We start from the raw sequence: 11,371 nt of genomic DNA on the forward strand, positions 1-11,371 counted from the left end.
GGGTCGTGCCCTCCCATCTCATTGCTATTGTTATTTACCCCTTAGATACTGAAGATTTGCCCAAATCTGAAAAGGACTTCCATACAGTCTGGCTATAGACCTACAATGCACTTTCACTCTCAGCTTTGTTTCTCCCTCTGAAGCTTGGCTCTGGAGAAAGAGAAACTGGGTTGAATCCCACTTCTGATATTTACTCCCTATATTACATTAAGTAGACAAGTCACTTAATCTCCCTGGGTCTCAGTTTCCTCTTCTGTAAAAGAAGGGGTATTGGAGTTGATGGACAGCCAAGCGGCAGGCCTAGAGTCAGGAAGACCTGAGTTCAAATTTGGCCTCAGGCACTTACTAGCAGGGTGACCTTGCTCTGCCTGCCTCAGTTTTCTCATCTGTAAAATGAGCTGGAGAAGGAAATGGCAAACCACTCCAGTATCTCTGCCAAGAAAACTCCAATTGGGGTCACAGAGAGTCAGACACAGCTGAAATGAGTGAACAACAACAATTTGGACTTGTGGTCTCTAAGGTCCTTTTCAGCTCTGGGTCAATGAGCCTTCGATCCCTGGGGCTGCTATGAGGGAGGATGACCCGTGACTTAAGTCAAAAAGTCCATTCAAAAGAATGCAGCCAGGGCCCATTCTCCTACCACACCCAAGAAGCCTGGCATCCCCTCAGCTTCTAGAGAGATTCTTCTGGAGTGGATTTGAAGCCTAAAAAAGAAACTGTTTTCAGAACTCAACGAGACAGTCAGGACTGAAAGTAAGCCTTTGTATTTGGAGTTTGCCAGAAAGGCAGGAGACTTCACTGGAGACACCCAAGGGAGCTGGGAGCTGAAACAACCAGGGAAAGGCACTAGGGAATGTCAATGAGCTCCTTACACTGTGATGGGAAAAGCACCTCTAATTAGGGCAGCCCACCAAGTCCCTTAGAGTAACAGGGAACTTACAGCTCCATGCTAGGGTAGTCGACTGACCTCCCTCCCACTGGGCTAGGACTCACACTTCCAAAGTGGGACTTGTTTGTAGGCTTATACACCAGAGGTCTATAGCTAAAAGGAAACTCAGAGATAATCTTGTCCAACCCTCTCCTTTTACAAATGAAAAAACTGAGGCCCGTGAAGGTTAAGTGACTTCAGAGAATGATAGATTTCAATATGGAAGAGACCATCCAGTCTCATCCCCTCATTTTTTCAGGTAAGCAAACTGAGGCACAGATAGGTTAAGGGATTTGTCCAGGGTCACACAGGTAATAAACATCAGAAGTGAGATCTGAACCCAGGTCCTCTGCTTCCAATACTAGTGTTCTTTATACTGTACCATGATGTATGGGAGGGGGCAGATAAGAGTTATAAACAGGGATCTCGTCAATGATCTCCCTGTATGATAGGAATTGAGGCCAGGGCAAGGAGTCCACAATGACCTGGGACTCCTGGTTCCACTGGTGAGGGCAGCAGGGAGGTCAAAGCCAACCTTCAGCCCTGGGAGGTCAGATGTTTTCTTAGGGAGGGACAAGGTCCTACTCAGGGAGTTTGACCGGTTTCTTATCCCAGAGGTCATCTTCAGGAGACAGCAATCAGCTGAAGTTTCTGCTTTATGTAATTCTAATTATCATAGGATTCTAGAGCCAGGTCTGTAAGGGATCTCAGAGGCCATCTAGACCAACCCTTTTGTCTTATAAAATGAGGAAACTGAGGTCCAAGGTTATGTGATTTGTCCAGGGTCACACAGATACTATCAAAAGTGGAATGTGAACCCAGTTTCTCTGACTCAATGTCAGGGGCAGGCCAGAAAGGAGAGATGGGAGATGCAGACCAGGAAATATTCTGCCTGATGGAACCAGAAAGACTTGGGAAGAAAATCTGAACGTTTTTCACCTGGACTATAACACAAGCCCTGTGCTGCTCAAGGAGTCCGGGGGTTCACAGTGAAGGCAATGCACTGAGGGGCTTTTATTCAGCTTAGCAAAGGGGTTAACAGCCAAGAAAGGAAACCCTTTGGGAGCAGTTAATCACGGGAAATGGGGTCTGGGGATTAACTGCAGCCATACTCAGAGCTGAGAAAAGGTATTTGTATACCCTAGGCGAGGTCTGAAAATTTTACATTCAGCATGTCCCCTGGAGGCTCGAAGCCTCTGTTTTGACACGTACAATTTCAATTGAACTCAATGGGACAGTTCAACATATATTAAATACCTACTGTATGCAAAACACCGGGGATACCAGCTAGCTACAACACAGATTTCATTTGTAACTAGCCTAGCATCGGGCCTAGCTACTCAGCCATGGTAAGGTCTCCCAGGGGCTCACGGTACGCCCCTTCGGTAACCAGTCATGTATTTGTGCACTGGGTTCTCTGTTTGGGGGGCGCCTGACTTCTCACTAGGGGAATTAAGATTCCCAGGACTTCCTTCCATATCCATCTCAAATGCCTAAGAAAAGTTGCTACTTAGAGAGTTACTAATTATAAAAATGTTTATGGGATCAAAGAGACCCGTAAGCAAGGGGACAGAGGTGTACCCAGTTTATTTGATACCCAGAGTAAATAATTTTTTAACAATCCCTCCTTTTATGTGGCAAAATAATAATCGGGAAGTGAAACATGGTAATAATGGCCAAAAAAAGCAATGCCAATGGAATATTTTATTTATTGAACTTCACATATATAATTATGCCAGTAAAAAGAAATTAATATTACAGTACAAAAAAGAAAAAAATGGAATAATACTTTAAATTACATTAATGAGTCTGTTTTTTTTAAGGGAAAAAACCTTATAGCTGTATATTGGTCAGTTTCAGTAATGAATAATAATATTAGAAAGCCTTGAATGCCAGACTAAGGAGTCTTTACGGTTACTTCTACTATAATGTAACATATTAAGTATTGAGCTATGCAAAATCACAAGATAAGAACCACAGGGTTCATGGAGAAAATGAAGTTAGGGGCACAACACTCTAAGATACATTAAAAAAAAAAGTAGCACAGTGTTAAACATATTATATGGTTAAGAAATACGCACATATCACAATATGCTGTGGTGGTGTCCTTGGCCTCTGGCTGTCTGCGGCCCAGCCAGGGGCCACCTCTGGTCTGGCAAAGTCTCAGCTGGCCGGGCTGCAGGCCATGGAGGAAGGAGGTTCGATGAGAACCAGCCCTCCACCTTCCTCAGTTCCTACCGCACCAGAAGATAGAGCGTCTCTGTGGCCCTTTAGCTTGACAAATATCTAAAGTTTGCTTGTGGAAGGTTTACAGCTTGTGAGTTATTGCCAAGTGCTGCCTTCCACCTTTCTGAATCTCAGTGCTTTAGAAGAAATGTACATTAGTAAACTCAAAATCCTGTTAGAACAAAACAAGCATTACAGCAAAAGTGACTGTACTTTCTTTTTTAGGCAATGGAGAGCTAATTAAGGTTTGTTTGTTTTGTGGAACAGTGTTGTAATCAGAACAGTGTATTATAAAGATCACTTGGGTACTGGAATGAGGGATAGATTTAGAGAAGGAGTAGTATGGAACCAGGAAGACCAAGCACATTAAATGCCTGTGCTTGATGAAATGTGGGATTTTCTGGCATTATTTCACAAATATGAAAAATTGTCCCTTTTTGGCCTGCCCCTTCCCTCTCACTGTGCCCTTGGACAGCTGCCCACCTTTCTTACTCCTGGTCTCAGCTCCAGTGGCATTGCTAATTCCTCAGCTTTATTACCTCCCCATACTTCTTAATTCTAGACTTTGAACTCCTTCCCCCCACTTTTCCTTCTTCTCCCTCCCCTAACATGGATAAGATAATACTTTATACATGGATGGCAAAGCCCTGGCTACCCAGCAAGTCCTTCAGGTGGGGAGAGGACAGATCCCCAGAGTTCAGAGAGCTGAATCCATTCCCATGAGTCCCCTGCCCAGCCTTAAGTGAGTCTATTGGTTTCCTTTCTTTCAATGTTTGAAACAGAAAGAAGACTCAGCAGCTGCTAACTTCCTCAGAGAGACTTGAGTCTGCTAAGCAGGAGGATGCCTTGGTGATTCACAGTCAGAGGGCAGGCAAGCTTCTGCCCTTCAGCCAATGGGCACATCTTTGCTCAGCATGAGGGGTGGAGGGTCTAAGAATAAATGAGAAGTAAAAAGTGGATCAAAAATGGAAAATGCTTCCACCCCCTCAGTCACCCCATCACTCCTTCACCCCTTCACCCACTCACTCCCTCACTCCACCCCAGAGAGTGCCTGAAGGCAGATTGTCTTGGAATTGGTTGAGAGGCCATGAATTGGTTTAGGAATTTCTCAAAAAGCTTTTCTTTCCCTATAAATTGTTTTTATGAATGTCTTTACGTTTATGTCACAATTATTTTCCCATCTACCCTTCTGCACACACTTCTCAGAATTCTTCCTTGTAATGAGGAAAAATTCAAACAAAATCAACTAACACAGCCATCGTATCTGTTCATAGCTATTATATTTGGCATCCATGGTCATCTTCCTTCCAGATTCAATATTGGTCATTACATTTATTCCCTTTTTTTTTTTTTTTTTTTGCTTTTTGGTGAGGCAATCGGGATTAAGTGATTTGCCCAGGATCACATAGCTAGTAGTAGTAACTGTTAAGTGTCTGAAGTCGGGATTTGAACTCAGGCCCTCCTGACTCCAAGGCCATTGCATTTATTCTGAGCTGAGTTGCAAGCCCCTTGAGGGCAGGAACTGATCTGTCTGCCCGTCTATCCCCAACATCCAGTACCTTGCCCAGCTCATAGCAGGCATTTAGTACTTGATTGATTGTTGATTGCTTGAGTGATTAAGAGTTGAATTGCCTTTTCAAGTGGTTTACGTTATTATAATCACTGTATATATTGTTCTCCTGGTTCTAATTTCTTCACTGTGCATCAGTTCATACAAGTCCTTTCACATAATTAGGTGGCTAATCACTAGCATTTGTGTATTACTTTAAGATTTGCAAAGTGCTTTATATATCTTAACTCATTGCATCCTCACAACAATCCTGTGGGGAAGGTGCTATTACTATTCTCATTTTATAGATGAGGAAACTGAGGCAAAGAGAAGTTAAGTGACTTGCTTAGGGCCACGCAACTGGTAAAGACCTGAGTCAAGATTCAAACTCAGGTCCTCCTGACTCCAGGTCCTGCACTCTTTCACTGTATCACCTTGATGCCCATGTTTCTCTGAATTCTTCATATTTGCCTTTTCTATCAGCTTAATAATATTTTATGACATTTACATCCCATAATTTTTCAGCCCTTCCTCCAGTGGATGGGCATTCAATCAGTAATAATCAACCTACTATGTGTCAACCACTATGGTAAGAGCTGGTGAGGGCTCACCCTCAAGGAATTTACATTCTATCAGCTGAAACATACATTTATAGTCATATATAAGGTAGATGCAGCTAGGGGGCACTGTAATGGATACAGCACCAGGCCTAGAGTCAGGAAGACGAGTCTTCCTGAGTTCAAATCTCAGAAACTTATCAGCTGTGTGACCCTGAACAAGTCACTTAACCCTGTTGCCTCAGTTTCCTCATCTGTAAAATAAGCCAGAGAAGGAAATGGCACACCACTCCAGTATCTACCAAGAAAACCCCAAATAGGATCATGAAGGATTGGATATGCCTGAAATAAGATAGATACAGATAGATGCAACGTAATTTGTGGGGAGGAAAAACTAACAGCTGAGAAGACCCCTGGTTTTTTTGCTTGCAAAAAAAGTATCTCTTCAAACATTTGGGTATATATGGGGCCTTTCTTTTTGTCCTTGACCTCCTTGGAGTCTATGCCCACTACTGAGAATGCTGGGTCAAAGGGTGTGTAATATACACTGTAGTAATCTTCCTCATATAATTCCAAATTGTTTTTGAGATAGGTTGGGCTCCCAGAGCTTTTTCCTGAGAAAGTACATGCAAGAGTCTGTTCCCACACACACTTTCAGGCTGACCCCCAACCTCTGTCACTTTGAAAGAAAGCTTTCTTTGACTCTGAATGTTCTGTGCCCTATTTACCTGTCGATTTATTTAAGCATCATCCCTTCAAGAGAAGAAATAACTTCTGTGCTCCGGCTCACAGTGGGGGAGGTCAATACCTGAGAACCAAGAGAAACCTGGTTTCAGCCAATAGGACCAACCATCTTCGCCACCAGTGGGGAACCGCCTCCTCCCCCTCACCACCCCACAACCCAGCTCCAGGGGCTCTAAACTGGTTTCCAATGTGAGAGTCATTTGTCATTGGCCCTGAAGCCTACAGTATCCAGACACATGGTTTTCTCAGCAGGAGAGCAGACACAGGGCTGATCTGACGTGGGCCGTGGTGAGCCTCAGGAAGAAATAACTTCTTCCCCTTCTAGTGAATAATGCTTTTCCTCAATGTTCCTTTAACTCTCCCCTCTTCGTGCCTTTGCATGCCCCCCATGTCCAGAATGCCATCCTTCCTCACCCCTCAGAATCCATGGCTTCCTTCAAGACTCAGCCCAAACACCACCTTCTGCAAGAGGTCCTTCCTAGTCCCCTCCAACTTCCAGGCCCTGCCCCTCTAAAGTTACCTTCTACCTAGTCTGCATATAACTGGTATTTATAGACATCTTGTCTTCTCCATTGGATGGGAGCTCCTTGAGGGCAGGAATCACATGCTTGCCTTTCTTTGTGTCCCCGGTGCTTAGAACAAGGCCTAGCACATAGTAGGCGCTTAATAAATGCTTACTGATTGACTGATTGATTGACCTTGATTTATCTCATGATTATTTCTGGACCTGATTAGTACAAAATTCCTGCAAATGGCCCCAGTATGTCTCAGAGCAAGGACAAGTTCACATTCAAACCCTGAGCTATACCTTGCCCTTCCCAATTTGAGATAATTTTGTATCCACACATAACTGGGATTTGAACTCAGGTCTTCCTGACTCCAGTTGCAGTGTTCTAGCCTCTGCATAACCTAGATATCATCAAAAGTTCTAGAGCCTCTAGAGCCTCTAGCCATTGGGCAGCTCTTTTGTAGTAGATCCATGGGAGGATATGGACTGGTCACATGAGATGAGAGTTCCTTCAGATGGTTGGGTGTGACTCAAACCAATGAAGAAAATGCCAACATTGATGAGGTCCTTGGTCCACTGAAGCATCAAAACATGAGATATCAACACCTTTTAGGGAAATTGGCAGGAAACAGAGAGTTCTAGAACTCACCAATACTCTTATCCCATAAGAGTGGCATCCTGGTTGATCGTATATAAAATAAGGCCTTTGAAGAAGAAAGCACTTGCAAGGCAGCTGGGTGGCATGGTGGATAGACCCTGGAGTCAGGAGGACCTGAGTTCAAATCTGTCCTCAGACACTTACTAGCTGTGTGACCCTGGGCAAGTCACTTAACCCTGTTTGCTTCAGGTTGCTCATCTGTAAAATGAGCTGGAGAAGGAAATGGCAAACCACTCCAGTATCCTTGCCAAGAAAACTCTAAATGGGGTCATGAAGAGTTGGACATTACTGAAAAAAAAAGACCAAACAAAGTTAAGAAAAAGCAAATCCTTTTTTTAAATTTTGTATTATTTTATTGAAAGTTCTCAGAGGCTTTTTACTTTTTCTTCTCCACATATTGCTCTGCAGTCTCGTTGCCTCATTTTGCCCAGATTCCAAAGAGCCAGGCATCGGCCCGGGCCATTCAAAGACTAGCAAATGCCTTGAAATTCTTCTCGTCTTCAGTGATGACTCGAGCTTTCTCTTTCTTATAGACATTTCTGATGGGCATAACTGGTCCTGTAAGCTGGGTTGCCAACTTGAGCTCTTCAGCAGAGCTATCTCCCTTCTTGGATGCAGATGGTTTCCTTGTGAGGATCAGTTTGGAACGATATTCTTTCAGCCACTGCGCATTTGCCTGGAGAGACTCTGTAGACTTATTTTGGCGATGAGGGTCCACAGAGATACCCATGGTCCATGCCACTTTTTTATGTATAGCAGCCACCCAAAGCTCTTCCAGGCTGAATCCTCTACCAGCACATACTTTGGTGTGGTATCGGACAGTAGGGAGCCTCACGATGGACCAGATAGGACCAGATGCAGGGAGAGGAGCAATTTGACGTGTTTTTGCTTGACAGGCTTTCCTGGCTGGCTGGTTAAACCATGTGGCAACTCGTCTCTGCCAGTCTTTGTGGAAATGGGGCTTCAGAATCATGCCATTTCAGCTGGGCACCGTGACTGCTTAGAGCCCTCCTCATGGGCACCTCAGCCGATTGGAAAGGAAAAAGCCAATCCTTTTTGATGGGGAAATCTTCCCCTTCCCCTCCACCCTTGACAGCCCTCAAGATACACAAATCTTGCAAATATATTGTGGCATCAGTGTTTTTAAGCACATTCTCTGCTGACTTAGTTCTGTGCGGAGCTGGACTTGAAGCAGGCGAGATCTGGGTTCGAATGCTACTTCTAACACCACATGACTGGCTGTAAGTCACTTAACTTCTCTATTCCTTAGTTTCTTGCTCTATAAAGTGGGAATAATCATAGTACCTAGGTTACAGCAGTTGTTGTGAGGATCAAATGAGCTCTTGTACGTGTCCTGATTTGCCAACCTTAAGTGCCATAGGAATGGCCGATTGTCACTACTGTTATTATGGGGTTAATTATTGTTATTATTGTTATTATTATTATTATTTTATTACTACTACTAATAGCTATTTATTGGACATCCACATTGGCTGGGACCTTGGACAATTCTTTGCAAATGGTGATTAGTCTCATGGGGAAAAGGCAGAGGGGATGAAGATTTGGTTGCCAAAAGAAGTAGGAGAAACAAGAGATTAAATGAAGCAATTCTAGGCAGTAGAAAGAGCATTTATTCATTGGTTTAGCAGTCAGAGGGCTTGCATTTCAATCCTGCCTTGGATACTCTGAGGCTTCTCTGGGCCTCAGTTTCTTTATCTGTTAAATGGGAGTAGGGAGGTAGGGTAAAAAACCTTTAAAATCTCTTTCATGTGAGAACTTCACTTTTTACTTCATATTTAACTACTTGGTATTTATTTATTTGTATTTATTTATTTAGGCTGCCTACCAAATGGAAAATCTGCAGAGCTGTTGGGCTGACTTCATTGTTGTATGTCATGAAACCTGGACGGTCTACCAGTGCCATGCCAGGAAACTGAATCGTTGCCATCTGAATTGTCTTTGAAAGATTCTGAAGATCACCTGGCAGGATAAGGTATTGGACACTGAGGTTCTTTCTCAAACTAAACTGCCAAGTGTTCAAACTCTCCTGAAGAGAGCACAACTCCTCTGGGCTGGCCATGTTGTTCAAATGCCAAAAGTACATTTGACTAAAAGACTATTTTATGGAGAACTCAAACAAGGCAAGCACTCACATAGAGGTCAGAAGAAGCAATATAAGGACACTCTCAAGTCCTTTTCTAATGAACTTTGGAATCGATTGTGTGACATGGGAAAAACTGGCCCAGGACCACTCAGCGTGACTTGCCCACCTCAAAGAAAGCACTGCGCTCTATTAGTGAAGCAGAATTGAAGTATCTCAAAAGAAACACAAGATGCATAAATTTAGAGAATCCACCCCAAATGTTCACATGGACTATTTGTGCCCAACCATTGGTAGAGCCTTCATATTGCTCTGATCAGCCACAGTCAAACACACTGTACCTTGACCCCAACATAGTGATGCCATTTTGGTCCTCTTAAGAACAAAGGACAACAATCAATGAACCAACCAATTTATTTGTATTTATTCTGTATATTCTTACATATGACCTTGTTATCTCCACCAAGAAAATGTAGGCTCCTTTCAAGTTAGGATTGTTTCATTCCTTAAATTTGTATCCCCAGGCAGGAAGTACAGGGCCTGGCAAACAGGTATTTAATAAGTGCTTGTTGGTCGATTGCTTGATTATAATGTTAGTGATGAAAGATTGAAAAAAAAAAAGAGTGCATAGGACAGGGATTTAACATGTCAGGCTGAGACAAGATGTTTTATAATTTCTTCAAGATGTCAGTGTGTCTTTCAGCAGCTGGCACCAATATCGGTCTTAGCTGTCTCTGCTCTCCTCATCCCTGCCAGGAAGCTAGGAGAACCATCACTCTTTCATCCATATCTTGCCAAATTTTCTTTCCCAAAGATGACCAACTCAGGTTTCTGACTTCCCCACAAGAGAACCACTGAAGTCTAGGCTTCCCAGGTTTCTCAGATCCATCTATAAGCCCCAGTAATGCTTTTTTTTCAATGATCATGAAGAATTCATTCAATCCTCATAGTAGAATTGTGGGATTACTTCAGGATATGGGTGCAGTGGGGATTCCTGAATATCTCAATATCATTATTTTTATAAGCATTTATTATCTTTCTCAATTCTCCCCCATTGAATAATTTTTTAAAAAAATAACCCCTTCATAATAAATACAAAAAGTCCAACAAAACAAATCCCCACATTGTCCACATCCAAAAATATAGGTCTCATTCTTAATTTTAAGTCCATCGCTTCTCTGGTGGGAGGTGGATTGTACATTTCATCTTGGTCCTTTGGACTCATGATAAATCACTGCTTTGATTAAAGTTCTAAACTCATTCAAAGTTATTTTTTCTCTAGAATGATGTTATCATTGTATAAATTGTTCTCCCTAATTCTGCTCACTCACTCTGGAAAAATTCATAGTGGGCTCCCCAGTTTACTCTGAAACTGTCTATTTCATCATTTCTTAGGGTACCATAATATTCCATTACGTTTATATGCCATTATTTGTTTAGTTATTTCCCAATAGATGGGCACTCCTTTAATTTCCATTTTGGGGTCACTATAAAAAAGCTGCTACAAATATTTTTGTTCATATAGGTCTTTTTCCTCTTTCTTTAATCTATTTGGGGTATAAGCCTAGTAGTGGTATAGCTGGGTCAGAGGGTATGCACAGTTAGGTGACATGTCTGGGTATAGTTCCAAATTGTTTTCCAGAATGATTGGACCAATTTGTAGTTTTATCAAAAGTATATCAGTGTGCCCATTTTCCTTCAGCCCTGCCTACATCTGTCTTTTTCTTCTTTTATCATTTTTACCAATTGAATAGAATCTCACCACTTTTTAGTGATAGTCACCTCACTTATTTTTTAAGATCCATTTTTCCCTAGGTCCCCCCAGCCCTTGTCCAGAGAAAACAGTTAGAGTTATCCAGGCCATATTCATGAGCTGGCCACAGAGCAAGACATGGAATTTTAAAAAAAATGTATTTGAGAGGATAAAAAAAATATGACTGGATGTTTGATTTGGTCAAACAGAAGGGGCATTGACAGGACAAAGGAAGGAAGGAAAAAGGACCTTTCAAAGAGGTCCAGGAGAAGTCTGTCATTTATTGCTCTGGCTTCAAAATGTGTGTGTGTGTGTGTGTGTGTGTGTGTGTGTGTGTGTGTGTGTGT

At 42.6% G+C, this 11,371-nt stretch overlaps 1 long non-coding RNA gene and 1 pseudogene across 1 annotated transcript in view; both read right to left on the minus strand.

The window, feature by feature from the left end:
• Positions 1–2,745: 2,745 nt before the first annotated feature.
• Positions 2,746–11,371, minus strand: part of LOC114042000 — a 9,211-nt gene continuing 585 nt past the window's right edge. Inside the window, exons 2-3 of the long non-coding RNA XR_003568963.1 lie at positions 5,989–6,068; positions 2,746–4,084 (exon numbers count right to left, since the gene is read on the minus strand). This is a non-coding gene — a long non-coding RNA (uncharacterized LOC114042000). The remainder of the gene's footprint in view (positions 4,085–5,988; positions 6,069–11,371) is intronic.
• LOC114041992 lies at positions 7,596–8,158 on the minus strand (annotated as a pseudogene).

The sequence above is a fragment of the Vombatus ursinus genome, unplaced genomic scaffold, assembly GCF_900497805.2.
Source record: "Vombatus ursinus unplaced genomic scaffold, bare-nosed wombat genome assembly UNPS02000749.1, whole genome shotgun sequence".
Classification (NCBI taxonomy): domain Eukaryota; kingdom Metazoa; phylum Chordata; class Mammalia; order Diprotodontia; family Vombatidae; genus Vombatus; species Vombatus ursinus.